Source organism: Triticum urartu, chromosome 5 (genome assembly GCF_003073215.2).
Source record: "Triticum urartu cultivar G1812 chromosome 5, Tu2.1, whole genome shotgun sequence".
Classification (NCBI taxonomy): domain Eukaryota; kingdom Viridiplantae; phylum Streptophyta; class Magnoliopsida; order Poales; family Poaceae; genus Triticum; species Triticum urartu.
The window spans coordinates 153,155,593-153,176,038 of NC_053026.1; positions in this window are offsets into that span (position 1 = coordinate 153,155,593).

A 20,446-nucleotide genomic window follows, 5' to 3' on the forward strand; every position below is an offset into this window, starting at 1 on the left:
TCCTATGTCCTCCGGTGTCCCCGTTTACCTATTTTCGTGTGCGGGTGTTAAACGTTTTCAGATTGGACCGAGACTTTCCATGCGGCCTTGGTTACTACCGGTAGACCGCCTGTCAAGTTTTGTGTCATTTGGACTTCGTTTGATACTCCAACGGTTAACCGAGGAACCGTAAAGGCCTCGTGTGTGTTGCAACCCAACACCTCTCCAAAGTGGCCCAAAACCCACCTAAACCCCCTCCACCCTCTCGGTCGTTCAATCACGATCGTGTGGCCAAAAACTGTGCTCAATTTGGAGCCTCCTAGCTCCCTCTACCTATAAATATAGACCACCCCCGAAAATCTCGCAGTCAAACCCTAACCTGTCCCTCTCCTCGCGCCGCCGGACGAAAAACCGCCGACCAGGCGTGTCCGATCCACCTCTCCACCGCCACGTGTCGTCGCACCGTTCGTCGGGGCGTCGCGCCCACATCACCGTCCGTCCCACGCGCCGGCCCACAAAGGCCCGGGTCGGGCCCTCCCAGCCCATCCAGCCACGCCGCCGCCCCTCGGCCTCCAGCTCGCCCGCGCCTCGAGCGCCACCGCCCGCCGCCGCCTTCTCCACTCCCGTCGGCGACCTCCCACCGCGACCCCGCCGTCCCCGTCCGGCGCCGTGCTCCGGCGCTCGTGCTGCACCGCCCCGCTGCCCGGTGCCCGTCGCCCCGTCGTCTCCTCTCGCCGGCGCCGCCCGGATCCGACCGGATCCGCCCTCCCCGGCCTCCTCCGGCCACTTCTCCGGCGAGGATCCGGCGAGATCCGCTGCCGCCTTGAAATCCGTGCCCGATCTGGATCGGCTACAGTAAACCCTAGACGGTTGACTTTTGTCCCAGTTTTTCCATCATTTTTAGCATATTTCATCATGTCATAACTTTGCTTCTGTGGCTCCGTTTTGGGCGTGTAGCATATTAAATTGTTCATCTCGATGTGCACTTCATTTCATTCCATTGCACCATGTTCATTTGAGTTCATCTTGATGCCCTAAATGCTGTTGCAAGAGTGCTATGTGATGTTAGTTTCAGATTATTAACAGATTATGGACATTTGTCATTTTTGCCATGTTTAATGTGTGCCTCCTATGATCTTGAGCCCTACATGTGTTTTGTTATATGCCATGCCATCTTTACAGGGGTGTATGCCATGTATTTTTGTGATCATTGTGGTGACTAGCACAAGCATGCAAAGTAGCTCTCGTAATGTTGCTGATTTCAGGGACTTAGAATTCTTTTAAGTCATTTCCTGATAATATTTTTACGCCATGTATTCTTGTTGCTACAAAGTGATCCATGCCTCTTTTGAGCATGTTCAGTAAGGATGATTTTGAGATATTGTTATGATCTATCCATCCGTGTCTTTGTTTGCAATTATGGAGCACCCTAGCATGACTCAATCTTGCTCTACTTTTGCTATAAAATGTTCCTGGCAGATTGTTTATGTGTTAATCCATTTTGCCGAGCTTGTTGTAGTTGATCCATGCATGCTATGAGAGTGTTCTTGCCATGCTTAACTTATTTATCATGTCTTATTGCTGGGTGTATGCTTAGTTTGTCATGCAATGCCTTGTGGTGAGTGCATCGAGCTCGCAAACATGCCTACGTAAATCTGTTTTGCCATGTTCCAATTTTCTGCTAAGTCTGAATCTGTTAACGAAACTTGCTATGTTTACATGGGTGCCATTGTATTTTCTGATCCTTTTTGGCTTATGGTCAGTCAGGGACTTTTGTTATATGCTTTGTGTAGTTTCATGCCATGCCTTGCTTTGCCATCATATGTTCCTGTAGCATGTAGTTATCTTGCTCTAAACTTCGCTTCCTGATGTTAAATCCTGACATGTTGTTATTTTCACTAAGTCTATGAACCTGTTATCTTTTGCTCTTTTGCCACGCTTGTTTGAACCTGCTTTTTTGTGAATTAGCCATAGCTCAGTGTTCATATTTTGTCAAGCATCTTGAGTGGATCACTGCCATGTGCCTTGTTGCTATGTTAGAGTGCAGTAGCTTATTTTTCTTGATGCATTTAGATGGCCTCGTGCTGTTAATCGCAGCTTTCTGCCATTATTGTTTTGCTTGCCATTTGCAAACCGTGCATCTGATTCCGGTGATCTTTATATCGATTTCGATCGAAATCAAATCTTCTTTCCAGTGGCACTCTTGGTTTTCCAAGCTGAGTCCTGGTTCTATCTTTCCTTTCCGAAGCATGCATATGCATTGCATATCACATCCCGCATATCATGCCATGTTTTGCATCATGTTGCTTGCGCATTGCACCGTGATTGATTGTGTCTCCCTTGCTTGTGTTCTTGCTTTGGGTAGAGCCGGGAGACGAGTACGTGAACGAGAAACCCATTGAGAACGTTTACGAGGATCAAGCTTACGTCAACTCGGAGAACTTTGCAGGCAACATGACCATACCCTCGAAATCACTTCTATCTTTGCTTGCTTGTTGCTCGCTCTATTGCTATGCCTATGCCGTGATACCTACCACTTGCTTATCATGCCTCCCATATTGCCATGTCAAACCTCTAACCCACCTTGTCCTAGCAAATTGTTGTTTGGCTATGTTACCGCTTTGCTCAGCCCCTCTTATAGCGTTGCTAGTTGCAGGTGAAGATTGGAGTTTGTTCCTTGTTGGAACATGTTTATTGTTGGGATATCATTATATTAACTTGTTTACTTTAATGCATCTATATACTTGGTAAAGGGTGGAAGGCTCGGCCTTATGCCTGGTGTTTTGTTCCACTCTTGCTGCCCTAGTTTCCGTCATACCGGTGTTATGTGCCTTGATTTTGCGTTCCTTACACGGTTGGGTTATAATGGGAACCCCTTGACAGTTCGCCCTGAATAAAACTCCTCCAGCAAGGCCCAACCTTGGTTTTACCATTTGCCACCTAGCCTTTTTCCCTTGGGTTTCACGGACTCAAGGGTCATCTTTATTTTAACACCCCCCCGGGGTCAGTGCTTCTCTAAGTGTTGGTCCAAACTGGGCGATGTCCGGCGCCCCCTGGGCAACCAGGGTTTATGCCAACCCGACGTCTTGCCTATTCGGTGTGCCCTGAGAACGAGATATGTGCAGCTCCTATCAGGATTTGTCGGCACATTCAGGTGGCTTTGCTGGTTTAGTTTTACCATTGTCGAGGGATTCCGAGTCTGATCGGGCCGTCCTGGGATAAGGAATATCCTTCGTTGACCGTGAGAGCTTGTGATGGGCTAAGTTGGGACACCCCTGCAGGAATTTGAACTTCCGAAAGTCGTGCCCACGGTTATGGGCAGATGGGAATTTGTTAATGTCCGGTTGTAGAAAACCTAAAACTTTACTTATTTAAAATGAATCAACATCGTGTGTAGCCGTGATGGTCTCTTTTCGGCGGAGTCCAGGAAGAGAACACGGTCTCGTGTTATGCTTGAACGTAAGTGGTCTAGGATCACTTGTTGATCATACTTTCTCGATCGTGCTTTGCCTTCTCTTCTCGCTCTCATTTGCGTATGTTAGCCACCATATATGCTAGTGCTTGCTGCAGCTCCACCTCATACCTTTTACCTACCCATAAGCTTAAATAGTCTTGATCGCGAGGGTGTGAGATTGCTGAGTCCCTGTGACTCACAGATTACTTCCAAAACCATATGCAGGTGCCGATGATACCATTCCAGAAGATGCGACTGAGCTCAAGTCGGAGTTCGATGAGGACTCACGACGTTACTATGTTTCCTTTCCAAACGATCAGTAGTGGAGCCCAGTTGGGGCGATCCGGGACATTATGTATTTGGGGTTGTCTTTATTTTGGTTCCGTAGTCGGACCTTGTTTGTATCTGGATGATTGTAATGATATATTTATGCTATTGTGTGAAGTGGCGATTGTAAGCCGACTATGTCCCTCTTTTCTTATTCAGTACATGGGATGTGTAAAGATTACCCCTCTTGCGACATTGCCTACAATGCGGTTATGCCTCTAAGTCGTGCTCCGACATGTGGGAGATATAGCCGCATCGTGGGTGTTACACTAGCTTAACTCCTTTGGTCCGGTTTACTGATCGTATTCGAATCAGAAACCTCAGATTCTTCTTTCTATTTTTGCTTAAGTCTTTTGAAAACAGTCTTTTGGGTTTGTCTTGAGACTTTTTGTTCATATCTCAAGCATATATGTGGTTTCGATTAACCCCGCTTGACTTTGGATGATAAGTCGCCATATATGACAATCATAAACATTTGGAAGTTGTTGGCTTCTAAAGATTGGTTTATCACCCTTACTGCACAGGTATCCTAAACCGACAGTACGATTCAATATCACAGGAACCGGTTTTTCAAACCGGGTTATATTATTCAAATCTTTAATAGCCAACATGGCTGGATTTTTATTATGGTTATCAATAACCAATATTACGATTGAGGTTTTCAAAGTCGCTTCAGCACAATGGATATTATTTTATCAATGGATATAATATATTCTACAATGGAAGGAATAGTCCCGAGTTGCTGCAGGCTTACAACCCGGCACTTGGGGGCTACATTATTCAAGTTGAGATTACATCAAATATGCAAGTCCCATGTCATTGTCAGCATGCACCATGGCACTTGGGGGCTAATGCAAAGTTAATTTTTGCTCAACTTATTGAAGACCTGACTCATCACATTCCAAATGAGCCGGCCCTTGGGGGCTACCAATTTCTCCTGTCAAAAATTCAAGGTACACAAGCCTCAGTCCATTATATTGAAGGATCCACTGCCTAGTTGATAAAGCACAAGGCCCTTAACCTTGTGGACGTGGGTTCAAGCCCCATGATGGGGGTTACATCATATGATATTATTGTCAATGAAGTATATATAAAGTCCCAGCTCAGTATTATCTTACTAAGCCGGCTCTTGGGGGCTACACATTGCTGCTCAAAATCTACATGATCATATCTACAAAGTCCCTGCTTATTATTGCATAATGACCCGGCCCTTGGGGGCTACACTGGTTGAAATTTTTAAGAACATCAGGCAATTACAAGTCCCAGGTTGCTCCAAGCATGACAACCCGGCACTTGGGGGCTACATATATGGAGTATTCAGTATTTACTAGTGATTGAGATGAACAACATGGATTTCTTCAAAGTGGCAGTATTTATATTGAAGCAAGTCTTAAAGCCATCACTTTATTTTGCTCAAGACTTGGGGGCTACAGGTAATATGGATATAAGGGAGAAAAAATCTTTAAATTCTCAGTTTTGAGTAAACAATCATGACCCGGCGTCACCAATAATTATGACCGGGCGTTGGCAACAATCATAACCCGAAATTATCAGTTTTTATAACCCGGCGATTTTGGAAGTCATAGCTCAGCAAGATCTACAAGCCGGCTGAATATCAGTTGAATATTTCAGAACCCATATTTTTGTCAAGTCAGAGCATTGAAGGCCGAATCAAATGGATTATTTATTCATTTACAAAATTTGTTCTACAAGTAAATTGTTATGAAGATGGTCTATTGACCCGGATTTTCTAGAAGGAAATGACAAGGACTTAAGGATGATCAGGTGCCGGCTTACAAGAATATTTAACCCGGAGTACGACTGTCAAATTTGTTCTTGTGTTTGTTTTACAGGATCAGTTTAACATGGATAAATCCAAATTAAACTGGGGGCTAATGTCAGGGATATACCCCGCGGTATGACCCGGCCGGAAATATGACCCGGCAGGGCTTGGCAGTTTACTTGAGACCCGACTGACACTTGGCGATTCACTGGTGACCTGCCCTGACCTGGCGGTTTACAAGCAAGCCGCCTAAACATTATGACTCACTGGTGACCCGGCGGGCAGGTCAGACGGATGACAAGGCCCAAGGCCCAGAAGGCCGATTCATGTTAATGGTGGGCCGGTTTATGAGGAAAGCACAAGGAATATTCTTCTACAAAGGAAGCAAGACTAGGACTCCACTTGTCATAGAGTAATCCTAATCCTACTAGGAATAGCCATGTAAACCGCCCCTTCAACATATATAAGGAGGGGCAAGGCACCCCAAGAGGTACAAGCAAGAATAAACAATCTCTAGGGCTAGACACAAAGGGGGAGCCGGCTTATGCGGCGGCTCTCTCATGAGCATAATGAGATCTAGCCACAAACAGCATGTAGGACTATTACCGGATGATGTTTCCCGGGGCCCGAAGCTGTCTAAATCCATGTCTTGTATTGCGTCTCTCGATTCCGCTCAACCCCTCTCAAGCTACTACAAAGATGCGTTGGCCTCACGACTAAGTCATCACACTAGGACATCTGCCGTGACAATTCCACGACACAATACAAGGCAGAAGACAAGGTAATATGGGCTCTTTGTTAGATCAACAATAATTCATATGAGAGCCACTCAACATTTTTATCGTGGTCTTCTCCTCTCGACCCCCAACGAAACAAAAAGAAATAAAACTATTTACACGAGAAAGCTCCCAACAAGCAAAAGAAGAACGAGAAATCTTTTTGGGTTTTCTTTTAATTACTACTACTACCGGCATCAGAAGTAAACTAGCTAAAAGCCACAACTAATTTTTTTGGTTTTTATTAAGGTTTTTCAAACACACAAGAAGAAGACTTAAAAAGAAAATAAACTAGCATGGATAGTACAGTGAAAAAGTATGAGCACTGACAACTAGCATGAGTGTGTGAACATGAATGTAATGTCGGTGAGAAATGCGTACTCCCCCAAGCTTAGGCTTTTGGCCTAAGTTGGTCTAGGGCCACGGCTGGCCTAGTGGATATCCAAAGTTGTAACTGGGGTCGTACTGGGATGCAACAACTACTGCCTGACGAGCTGCATCTTGGAGGCGAGTTGCCTCCGTCCTCGTCCCGTACTCGTTCGCCTCCTCCCTGGTTATAACATATCTCCTTTTTGCCTGAAATTCAAAGAAAGTAGGAGCAGGGAGAGCAACATGGACGGTGCGCCGTCCATCAAAGAATAGTCGGTACTGGAGGAACTGATTGTTCCTCTCAAGAAACTGGTGGCGAACCATAGCCTCATAATCTAGATAAGCAGGAGGGAACTCAATATCATTTCCATGTATGTGTATATCAAGATAATTAGCTACACGAGTTGCATACATTCCACCAAACAAATCTCCACTTATACTATTGTGATGCAACCTACGTGCAACAATAGCCCCCAAGTTATATTGTTTATCACCTAATACCGCACTCTTGAGGACACTAAGATCTGGAACACACATGTGACAAGCCTCATCTTTACCGTTAATGCGTCTACCAATGAAGAGAGCCAAATAATGTATGGAAGGGAAATGAATGCTTCCTATGGTAGCTTGTGTGATTTCCTAGATTCCCCCACAGTGATACTAGCAAGAAAGTCTTTATATTCAGATTTGCGAGGTTCACTAACATTGCCCCACTGCGGGAGTTTACAAGCAGTATTAAAATCTTCTAGATCCATGGTATATGATTTATCATAAAGATCAAATAAAACAGTGTGAGAATTGCGCGAGGATGTAAATTTAAACCTTCTCACAAATGAATCAGTTAGATAGAGGTATTGCCGGTACTTATCTGACACGAAGCTCTCATGATCAGCGTTACGCACATATGCGTCAAATTCATCCTTGATGCCTGCCTGGACCATGAACTCCTCTGACGGCCATTCACAAGGCCGCACTTGAGCATCTCTTGGTAGTTCACTGTCTGGCTCACGTATCGTGAGCCTTGGGCCTTGCTTCCTTGAGGAACCACCTTGGTACATTTTCTTAAACATTTTTCTTCCTCTGAAAAATTTCTGAAAATTTTAGTGACTCAAAATAAAAGTGAACCAATCTTAACAAGATTGATAGCAACTACTCCTACAAGTGCCTAGAGGCCATATCATGCATTAAAACTACTTTTGACCACATAAATGTGACATGCAAGCTCAAGAACAGGGTCACCTAAGCAGCAAAAAATTGCAATAAATAAAGCACTAGAACAAAAACTAATTGGACCATTGGAGGAGTTACATACCGAAGAACAATCCCCCAAAGCAGTTTTGTGAATGGAGCTTTGAGCAAGGAGGTCGAAAATGGCAGCAAGATGAGCTAGAACTCGGGTTTGAGCTGGTGGATGATTTTTTTCTGGAGGAAGACGAACTGTGTGGGTGCAACAATAAGTGGAGGTGGCCCATGTGGGGTCCACGAGGCAGGGGCGCACCCTGGACCCTCGTGGCCAGGTGGTGTGCCCCCCTGGTGTGTTCTCAGTGCCAATAATTCTTAAATATTCTACAAAAAATCGTCCAAAAGTTTTAGGACATTTGGAGAACTTTTATTTTCGGGGGTATTTTTTATTGCAAGGATAATTCAGAAAACAGAGAGAAAATACTGTTTTTGCTTTATTTAATCTAAATAACAGAAAGTAAAAGGAGGGTACAGAGAGTTGTGATTTCTAACTTCGTCCATCTCATGCTCATCAAAAGGAATCCACTAACAAGGTTGATCAAGTCTTGTTAACAAACTCTTTCCGAATAACATGAAACCGGAGAATTTTCGTATAACACTAAGTTACCTCAACGGGGATATGCATGTCCGCAACAATAAGAATATCGTATTTCTTCTTGACACTAGGAAGAGGAAATTCAAAACCTCCAATAGTAATCGTTGAAGTTTTACCAATAGAATTAATACTATGTACTTGAGGTTGTTTCCTCGGAAAGTGTACCATATGCTCATTACCATTAACATGAAAAGTGACATTGCCTATGTTGCAATCAATAACAGCCCCTACAGTATTAAAAAAGGGTCTACCAAGAATAATAGACATACTATCATCCTCAGGAATATCAAGAATAACAAAGTCCGTTAAAATAGTAACGTTTGCAGCCACAACAGGCACATCCTCACAAATACCGACAGGTATAGTAGTTGATTTATCAGCCATTTGCAAAGATATTTCAGTAGGTGTCAACTTATTCAAATCAAGTCTACGATATGAACAGAGAGGAATAACACTAACACCGGCTCCAAGATCACATAAAACAGTTTTAGCATAGTTTCTTTTAATGGAGCGTGGTATAGTTGGTACTCCGGGATCTCCTAGTTTCTTTGGTATTCCACCCTTAAAAGTATAATTAGCAAGCATGGTGGAAATTCCAGCTTCCGGTGTCTTTCTTTTATATGTAACAATATCTTTCATGTACTTGGCATAAGGATTCATTTTAAGCATATCAGTCAAACGCATATGCAAAAAGATAGTTCTAATCATTTCAGTAAAGCACTCAAAATCCTCATCATCCTTTTTCTGAACCCATGGTTCTCTTTCTTTACCGTGCTTCCTAGCAACGAAGTCTCTCTTATCATAACGTTGATTCTTTGATTGTGGGTTATCAAGATCAACAGCAGGCCCAATTTCTACATCATTGTTATTGCTTGGTTGAGCATCAACATGAACATCATCATTAACATTATCACTAGGTTCATGTTCATTACCAGATTGTTTTTCAGCATTAGAAATAGAAATATCATTGGGATTCTCAGGTGTGTCAACAATGGGTTCACTAGAAGCATGCAAAGTCCTATCATTTTCCTTTTTCTTCTTCTTAGAAGAACTAGGTGCATCAACATTAGTTCTCTGAGAATCTTGCTCAATTCTCTTAGGGTGGCCTTCAGGATACAAAGGTTCCTGAGTGATTTTACCCCCTCTAGTCACAACTCTAACAGCATTTTCATTTTTCTTATTATCTAATTCATTGAGCAAATCATTATGAGCTTTAAGCACTTGTTCTACTTGAGTGGTAATCATAGAAGCATGTTTACTAATAAGTTTAAGCTCACCTTTAACTCTAGACATATAATCACTCAAGGGTTCAATCATATAAGCATTACGTTTCAATTGTCTACCAACATAAGCATTGAAGTTCTCTTGTTTAACAATAAAATTATCGAACTCATCCAAGCATTGGCTAGCGGACTTATTACGAGGAATATCATCTTCATCAAATCTATAGAGAGAATTTACCTTTACTACCTGTGTCGAGTTATCAAGACCATGTATTTCTTCAATAGGTGGTAAATTCTTAACATCTTTAGCTTTAATACCTTTTTCTTTCATAGATTTCTTTGCCTCTTGCATATCCTCGGGACTGAGAAATAGAATACCCCTTTTCTCCGGAGCTGGCTTAGGAGTTGGTTCAGGAAGTGTCCAATCATTTTCATTACTTAACATATTTTTCAATAGCAATTCAGCTTGATCAACAGTTCTTTCCCTGAAAACACAACCAGCACAACTATCCATGTGGTCTCTAGAAGCATCGGTTCGTCCATTATAAAAGATATCAAGTATTTCATTTTTCTTGAGAGGATGATCAGGCAAAGCATTGAGTAATCGGAGAAGCCTCCCCCAAGCTTGTGGGAGACTCTCTTCTTCAATTTGCTCAAAATTATATATTTCCCTTAAGGCAACTTGTTTCTTATGAGCGGGTATATATTTAGCAGAGAAGTAATAAATTATATCCTGGGGACTACGCACACAACCAGGATCAAGAGAATTAAACCATGTTTTAGCATCACCCTTTAATGAGAACAGAAATAACTTAAGGATATAGTAGTAACGAATTTTTTTCCTCATTAGTGAATAGGGTGGCTATATCATTTAATTTAGTAAGATGTGCCACAAAAATTTCAGATGCATAGCCTTAAAAAGGATCAAATTCAACCAAAGTAATTAACTCGGGATCGACTGTAACGCCCTCGATGCGGCTATATCTCCCACGTGTCGAAGCACGACTAAGAGGCATAACCGCATTGAAAGCAATGTCGCAAGTGAGGTAATCTTCACACAATCCATGTAATACATAAGGGAAAAGGTACATAGTTGGCTTACAATAGCCACTTCACACAATTACATGAATAAAGCATTACATCAACCAGATACAATCAAGGTCCGACTACGGAACCAAAATAAAAGAAGACTACCCCAAATGCTACACAGATCCCCGATCGTCCCGACTGGGCTCCACTACTGATCAACTAGAACGAAACAACACAAAGGACAAGATCTTCATCGAGCTCCTCCTTGAGCTTGGTTGTGTCATCTGCACGGTTCAACGGCACCTGCAAACTGGTTTTGGAAGTATCTGTGAGTCACGGGGACTCAGCAATCTCACACCCTCGCGATCAAGACTATTTAAGCTCATAGGTAAGGTAATGGTATGAGGTGGAGCTGCAGCAAGCGACTAGCATATATGGTGGCTATCATACGCAAATGAGAGCGGGAAGAGAAGGCAAAAGAACGGTCGAGAAATCTATGATCAAGAAATGATCCTAGAACAACCTACGTCAAGCATAACTCCAACACCGTGTTCACTTCCCGGACTCCACCGAGAAGAGACCATCACGGTTACACACGCGGTTGATGTATTTTAATTAAGGTCAACTTCAGGTTTTCTACAACCAGACATTAACAAATTCTCATCTGCCCATAACCGTGGGCACGGCTTTCGAAAGTTCAAATTCCTGCAGGGGTGTCCCAACTTAGCCCATCACAAGCTCTCATGGTCAACGAAGGATATTCCTTCTAGCGGGAAGACCGGATCAGGCTCGGAATCCCGGTTACAAGACATTTCGACAGGTAAAACAAGACCGGCAAGACCGCCCGATGCGCCGACATCCTGATAGGAGCTGCACATATCTCGTTCTCAGGGCAACACCGGATGAGCGCTCCGTACAACTAAAACCAGCCCTCAAGTTTCCCCGAGGTGGCGCTGCAAAGGACTTGTAACATCCCAAATTTTCAATTTGGAATGTTATACATTAGATCATCATGCATATCATATTTTATTTTGCATTTTGGTTGATCCTAGAAATTCTACGCAACTCAATGACCCACGGAGAGAGTTGGGGATTTCGTTATTTTCATATTTGAGTTTTCTCAAATTTTAAGAATAGGATCATTTGATTTTATTTATTTTATCATCAATAATTTCTATTACAAAAATATGAGAGAGGGAATAAAATGACTTTCCCAAAATAAAGAAATATTGAGGATTTAATAAAAAATCAAATAAGATTTTATTTCGGAGTTTTTCGGTGTTTTATTTGAATTTAGGAAAAATGTGCGTTTTTCAAAATTGCATTTAGGGCCCAAATAAATGTTCACCTTGTGCGGCTTGATTTTAGAAGCCCGTGAAAATTTATTTCGGAATTTTTGGAGTCCGTTTAGTATTTCTTTTTATTTTTCTTCCGAGCGGAATAATTAAAAAAACGAACCGACTTCGGGCCGTACCCGAGCGGGACACCGCCCGGGGGCAGCCTTTAAATAGCGCCGCCCCGAGCCGCCCCAGCCCATCAGCTCTGCCTCGATCCGCGTGTGCCGCCGGAGCCGCCGCCGCCGACGATCCCGCCGCTCGAGGTTCGTCGCGCCTCGATTTCTGTGCCAAAAAAAAGAGAAAAAAATCGGCGTTCGTCGTTTTCTTTTTCTCAGATTAAATCCGCGATTTTTCTGATCGTGATTCCTGATCCGATTTTCATTTTAGTTTAACTTTTCGCTCATTTATCGGAATCGGGCGATTCAAGCGCCTAGGGATTCGTCTCGAAACCCTTTATCCATTTAACCAACTTAAACAAGATTTTGCTACTGTAAAATTTGCCCTAGATCCAGATTAATAGAACGAAGCTGTTTTCTTTCGCCGTTTGACTTTCGTTGCTTCGTTCGATTTGATTCTTTTTGCAAACCGGAGTTCTTAAGTTGAACCTTCTGGTTAGATCTCTTATTTGAGTTTTACCTGTGCATTAGATGAGTACTTATTGTATGCTTGTTTGTTTGTTTGCGATAGAATACCCGGAGTGCGCCGCCTGTTACTTCGAATCGTTAGGTTTCGCGGATCATCAGCAAGGCAAGTAACACTTTGATCATACCTTTTCTACTACCCAGTTTTATTGCATTAGATCAATCCTCACATATTGCATGATTAGGATCTAATTAAATTGTGGGATGGGAAGTAGATGAGGTAGTACCTATTACCTGTTTATTATCAAACCTTTGGCAGTTACTTCTACGTTTGCTTATTATGCCATGCTATGCTAGTAGACGTGGATTGGGTGAGTGAAATCCATGACAGATGTGAGATTGTTAATTAATGGTTTATCTAAGGTGGCAACTTAAACACACATCTGGGTGGATTGAGGCACCTGGGTATTCCAGGACTTGCCTGTTTTCTTTTGGACCGCCACCCAAGCTCAAAGGGATCATGAGACTATTCATACTAGAAACTTCCGTGTGCAGCCACAAGCTATTATGGGCTCTAGCATAGTTGACTAAGTTGTGCGAACTCTTACAGTGGTAGACTAGCAGATGTAGGGGATGTAGGTGGTACGGTCTACCCGATCGTAAGGTGCTAGCGCTTTTGAAGGACTATGTCTCGGTCATCCATCTTCTCAAACACCCTGTAGTGCGAGAAACCAAACGGAGGCGATCGAGTCTTGTGGGGAAAAGTGCGCAAACCTCTGCAGAGTGTAATAAACTAATCATGGTTAGCCGTGTCCCCGGTTATGGACATCTTGAGTATCTAGTACTTGGATTATCATGTGAATCTCAACATGTTACTCTAAATTAATATTGTTGGGTTTTAATGTTGATGCTTAATTGGGATTGAGAATGCTGTCAACCATTCTCAATTGTGTTACCTTGCCAGCATATTCCATATATGCATATAGTATAGCTGTTTCATTCCATTACTCTCTATGTGTTACCTTGCCAGCATATTCCATGTGCTGACCCGTTTCGGGCTACGACGTTAATGTTACAGACTTTTCAGACGACGATTAAGGAGTTTTTAGGTCGTGGTTCTATACGCAGTGATGCCGTTGGAGTTGATGGACTCACTTATCTTCCAAGCCTTCCGCTGTTATAGTTATTAGATGGCCTTAAGCCATATTTGTTGTAATAAGTTCTCTTATGAGACACTCGATGTAATAAGTGTGTGATTGCTACTCTGCTATAAATCCTCCGAGTACTGTGTGGTGTCAGCATTACTGATCCAGGGATGACACCGGAGCACAGAGATCAGACTGTTTGAGGTCTGGTCGCTATAGAGATGGTATCAGAGCACACGCTGACTGTAGGACACAACCACCAAGCACAAGACCTAGATCACTATTCACTCTCTTCTTTTCTGACCTCTCATCTTTTCTACTCTTTAGGATGGCGGATGCAAGGAACAAGTTCACACAACCGGATGAAGATACACCCTTTGGACATCACTTGAAGGAAGTCACTAGATACCTGAACATAGGAGTACCAAGCTTCACGGGAACCTACAACGCCACTTTACCTGAAGAAGAGCGCTGGATGATTCAAGTTCAAGTACTAGGCAGGACGTTCATGCCAGTCACTGAGCCCATAGAATTTTCTTTTGATGCACCAACTTGGAATCTAGGAAAGAGCATGGCAGCTCACATCGCCATGGGACGCATTGGAGAAGTCTACCGCAAGGATCTCAAGGATACTATCTACCAGATTTGTGGGCGCCGAGATGAACACTGGGAGATGATCAGCACCAGGAAGGATAGATCAATCGCAGCTTTTATCCGGGAGCTAAACCAGCACATTCGACGACAGGAGAACCAGATGTGCGCCGACATGATAGACCTGAAGAAGGCAAAGACTAGAATCAAGGAACTGGAGGAAGAACTCAAGGCTACACGTGAAGATTATGAAGAGGAAATTGAAGTATTGGTGGAGAAGAATGACGACCTGATCAAGAAGATTGGAATATTTATGGGAGACCCTACGCCAGTAGATGAAGACGAAGAACCCCAGGAGATTAGCCCGGAAGACTACATCATCATCGACGGCACCGACTCAGAAGCAGATAGAAGCGATGATGACTATGTTGATGAAGCTGGAGCAGATATCATGGAGTCAACGACCGTAGAATATTTCTAGTAGACCACCTCATCAGTAGTAGTAGTAGTCCACCATGTAAATATAGTAGTCTGAGCACTTTTGCGATAGTTAGATCGATTGTATGCCTTTGTTTGATTGATTGAAGTGAATTGTTTGCTTTTGCCTCATGTGCATATGGGTAGTGTTTTCTCTTTAGACCCCCTCTATTCTTATATCTCATCTTTTCTAAACCCTCAGATGCCTCCGAGACGTGACCCCGGATTTGCCTTTCCACCGGAGCTCACCCAGTTGATTCAGCAGCAAAACACATTGATGCAGTTGCTAGTCCAGAATCAGAATTAGGGGAACAACAACAACAACAACAACAACCCACCACCACCACCACCTGTTGACCACTTAGGCCGTTTTCTTAGATTGAATCCGCCGGTGTTTTCTAGTAGCACCGAGCCGATAGTAGCAGATGATTGGCTCCGCAAGACAGCTAGGGAGTTGACCACAGCAGGATGCACAGATGCGGAGAAGGTGAAGTTTGCCGCACATCAGCTAGAAGGACCCGCAGCATCATGGTGGGAGAATTTCACAGCCACTTTCCCAGTTGACACTATCACATGGGACCAGTTTCAGCAGGCTTTTCGTACTGCACACGTTTCAGCAGGAGCTATGGCCATGAAGAAGCGTGAGTTTCGCAACTTGCGCCAAGGAGGAAGGACAGTTGGCCAGTATGTGGAGGAATTTAGTAAGCTAGCATGTTATGCCCCAGATGACGTCGCTACGGATGCAGCTAAGCAGGAGAAGTTTCTAGAAGGACTGAATGATGAGTTGAGCATGCAGTTGATGGTAGCAACCTTCAACAACTACCAGGAGTTGGTAGATCGTGCTCTTATGATTGAAGGGAAGCAGCAGCAGATTGAGAATCGCAAGAGGAAGTATGGACAAGGAAAGTACAATTCAGGAGCTCAGCAGAAGCCACGTTTTACCCCTAGACCGGGAGGACATTTTCAGCATACTCATGGAGGAGGCAGCTCACACAATCACAATGGCACCAAGAATGGTAATGGCAATGGAGGAAGCAACAGCCAGAACCGCACCAACCCCTCAACCCCAGCCAAGAAGCACTTGAGCCAAGTCACTTGCTTTAAGTGTTCGAAGACCGGACATTATGCCAATGAATGTCCTGAAGGACAAAATGGCAATGGAAGTTCTGGGAAGAAGCCTAACCCTTTTAACAGGGGACAGGTGAACCACGTTAGCGTGGAGGAGGTTGAAGCTCAGCCCGATGCAGTAACAGGTAAGTTTTTGGTTAAGTCATTTACTGCACTCGTTCTTTTTGATACTGGCGCATCGCATTCATACATCTCAAGGGGATTTGTGGATAAGTATAACCTACCAACCCAAGCCCTTAGGTCACCCATGTTAGCAACCTCGCCCGGAGCAGAATATGTGGCTAGTCTATGGTGTGATCGGTTACCATTAAGGATTGGTAACTATGTTTTTCCCTCAGACCTAATAGTATTGGAATCTCAAGGATTGGATGTGATATTAGGCATGGATTGGTTATCAAAGTATGAAGGGAATATTGAGTGTGCTAGTAAGTCAATTTTGCTTACCATCCCAGAAGGGAGAAGGATCAAGTATGTATCCCGGCATGTGCCAAAGAGGACTCAAGTAAACTGTTTAACAGGAGTTGTGCAGGAGGAAGTACCAGCGGTAAGAGATTTCCCTGATGTATTTCCAGAGGAGTTGCCAGGCATGCCACCGGATAGAGATATTGAGTTTTTGATTGAGCTATTGCCAGGCACAGGGCCAATAACAAAGAGACCATATAGGATGCCAGCAAAGGATTTGGTGGAAATTAAGAAGCAGATTAAGGAGTTACTGGATAAGGGATATATTCGCCCAAGTTCTTCGCCTTGGGGATCGCCAGTACTTCTAGTGGAGAAGAAGGATGGATCGTTAAGGATGGTTGTTGATTATCGAGGATTGAATGAAGTAACGATCAAGAACAAGTACCCGCTACCAATGATCAATGATCTGTTTGATCGATTGCAAGGAGCTAAAGTATTTTCCAAGATCGATCTGCGATTAGGATACCACCAGTTGAAGACTCAAGAACAAGATATTCCGAAGACAGCTTTGACCACCAGGTATGAGCTGTACGAGTATACCGTTATGTCATTTGGTCTGACTAACGAACCTACCTATTTTATGAACATGATGAACAAAGTGTTTATGGAGTTTTTGGATAAGTTCGTCATAGTGTTCATTGATGATATCCTGGTTTATTCGAAGAATGAAGAGGAACATAAGGAGCATTTGCGTTTGGTACTTGGAAAGCTCAGAGAACATCAATTATATGCCAAGTTTAGCAAATGTGAGTTTTGGTTGAAGGCAGTAGGATTCCTCGGACATGTTATATCTGGAGAAGGTATAGCAGTAGATCCCGCTAAAGTTGAAACCGTGACCAAGTGGGAAGCCCCAACAATGGTTGGAGAGATCCGGAGTTTTCTTGGACTCGCAGGATACTACCGGAGATTTATTGAGAATTTCTCAAAGATTGCGAAGCCTATGACGGAGTTGTTGAAGAAAGATACCAAGTTCATATGGACGGAGGAATGTGAGGCTAGTTTCCAGGAGTTGAAGAAACGCTTAGTTACCTCACCATTGTTGATTTTGCCAGACCAGACCAAAGATTATGAGGTGTATTGTGACGCTTCACGTCGAGGACTTGGAGCAGTGCTTATGCAGGAAGGGAGAGATGTTTCATATGCCTCAAGACAACTGAAGCCTCATGAGTTGAATTATGCTATGCATGATTTGCAGTTAGCAGCCGTAGTGCATGCATTGAAGACATGGAGACATTTTCTCATTGAAAACCATTGTGAGGTGTACACGAATCATAAGAGTTTGAAATACATCTTCACACAGAAGGAGTTAAATCTCAGACAAAGGAGATGGTTGGAGCTCATCAAGGATTATGATACGAGATTGCATTACCACCCCGGAAAGGCTAATGTAGTAGCTGACACATTAAGCCGTAAGAGCCATGTCAATACGTTAATGACGGGAGAAATACCAAGGGAGTTAGCAGAAAATCTTCGTGAACTATGTTTGGAAATAGTTCCGAGAGGCTACGTAGCAGCATTGGAGATTCAGTCAACTTTGATGGATAGAATCAGAGAAGCTCAGAAAGCTGACAAAGAGATTGCCGCTATAAAGGAGAAACTTAGCAAAGGAAAAGCTAAGGGATTTCGTGAGGATGAACACGACACCCTATGGTTTGAAGACCGTGTTTACATGCCCAATGACCCGGAGATCAGGAAATTGATTTTGCAAGAGGCACACGACTCACCGTATTCAATTCACCCAGGAAATACCAAGATGTATCTGGATTTGAAGGATATTTTCTGGTGGACCGGAATGAAGAAGGATATAGCAGAGTATGTAGCAGTTTGTGATGTATGTCAGAGAGTAAAGGCAGAGCATCAGAAGCCAGCGGGATTGTTACAACCATTGTCGATACCCGAATGGAAGTGGGATAAGCTAGGCATGGATTTTATCACGGGATTACCCAGGACTCGTTCAGGCTATGACTCGATTTGGGTTGTAGTTGATCGATTGACGAAAGTAGCTCATTTCATCCCAGTAAAGACCACTTACACCAGTGCTAAGTTGGCAAAGATATACATGACCAGGATCGTATGTCTTCATGGAGTTTCAAGAAGTATCGTATCGGATAGAGGAACCCACTTTACCTCAAAGTTCTAGAAGTAGTTGCACGAAACTTTGGGTACCAGGCTAGAATTCAGTACAGCTTTTCATCCACAGACAGATGGACAGACCGAGAGAGTAAATCAGATTTTGGAGGATATGCTGAGAGCTTGTGCGCTAGATTACGGATCTAGTTGGGACGATAATTTGCCATATGCAGAGTTCTCTTACAACAACAGTTACCAAACCAGTTTAAAGATGGCCCCTTTCGAAGCATTGTACGGAAGGAGGTGCAGGACACCGCTGTCGTGGGACGAAGTCGGAGACCGCCAGTTATTTGGACTTGACTTGATTAAAGAGTCTGAACAGAAGGGGAAATTGATTCGCGATAGACTCAAGGTAGCCCAGTCCAGACAGAAGAGTTATGCGGATTCTAAACGCAAGGAGACAGTTTACGAAGTCGGAGATAGAGCTTATCTTCAAGTATCTCCACTTCGGGGAACAAAGCGTTTTGGAGTTAAAGGGAAGTTAGCACCATGATTTGTAGGACCATATCGAGTATTGGAACGTATGGGGGAAGTAGCCTACAGATTGGAATTGCCCGAAGGATTGTCAGGAGTTCATGATGTGTTCCACGTTTCTCAGTTAAAGAAGTGTCACGCGGAGATGGCTGACGTACCGTTGAGAGATACAGTGCCTTTGGAAACTATTCAGTTGGATAACGATTTGACCTACGAGGAGAAACTAGTTAAGATCCTCGAGTTTGCCAGCCGAGTTACTCGCAGCAAGGTTATCAAGTTTTGCAAAGTTCAGTGGAGCAACCACACGGAGGATGAAGCCACCTGGGAGCGAGAGGAGGATTTGCTCAAAGACCACCCTTACCTATTTTCTAGCCAACCCGAATCTCGAGGGCGAGATTCATCTTAAGGGGGGTAGGTTTGTAACATCCCAAATTTTCAATTTGGAATGTTATACATTAGATCATCATGCATATCTATTTTATTTTGCATTTTGGTCGATCCTAGAAATTCTACGCAACTGAAGGACCCACGGAGAGAGATGGGGATTTCGTTATTTTCATATTTGAGTTTCCTCAAATTTGAGAATAGGATCATTTGATTTTAATTATTTTATCATCAATTATTTCTATTACAAAAATATGAGAGAGGGAATAAAATGACTTTCCCAAAATAAAGAAATATTGAGGATTTAATAATAAAATCAAATAAGATTTTATTTCGGAGTTTTTCGGTGTTTTATTTGAATTTAGGAAAAATGTGCGTTTTTCAAAATTGCATTTAGGGCCCAATAAATGTTCACCTTGTGCGGCTTGATTTTAGAAGCCCGTGAAAATTTATTTCGGAATTTTTGGAGTCCGTTTAGTATTTCTTTTTATTTTTCTTCCGAGCGGAATAATTAAAAAACGAACCGACTTCGGGCCGTACCCGAGCGGGACACCGCCCGGGGGCAGCCTTTAAATAGCGCCGCCCCGAGCCGCCCCAGCCCATCAGCCGCCTCGATCCGCGTGCGCCGCCGGAGCCGCCGCCGCCGACGATCCCGCGCCCGAGGTTCGTCGCGCCTCGATTTTGTGCCGAAAAAAAGAAAAAAAATTCAGGCGTTCGTCGTTTTTCTTTTTCTCGGATTAAATCCGCGATTTTTCTGATCGCGATTTCTGATCCGATTTTCATTTTAGTATAACTTTTCGCTCGTTTATCGGAATCGGGCGATTCAAGCGCCTGGAGTTTCGTCTCGAAACCCTCTATCCGTTTAACCAACTTAAACAAGTTTTTGCTACTGTAAAATATGACTTAGATCCAGATTAGTAGAACGAAGTTGTTTCCTTTCGCCGTTTGACTTTCGTTGAT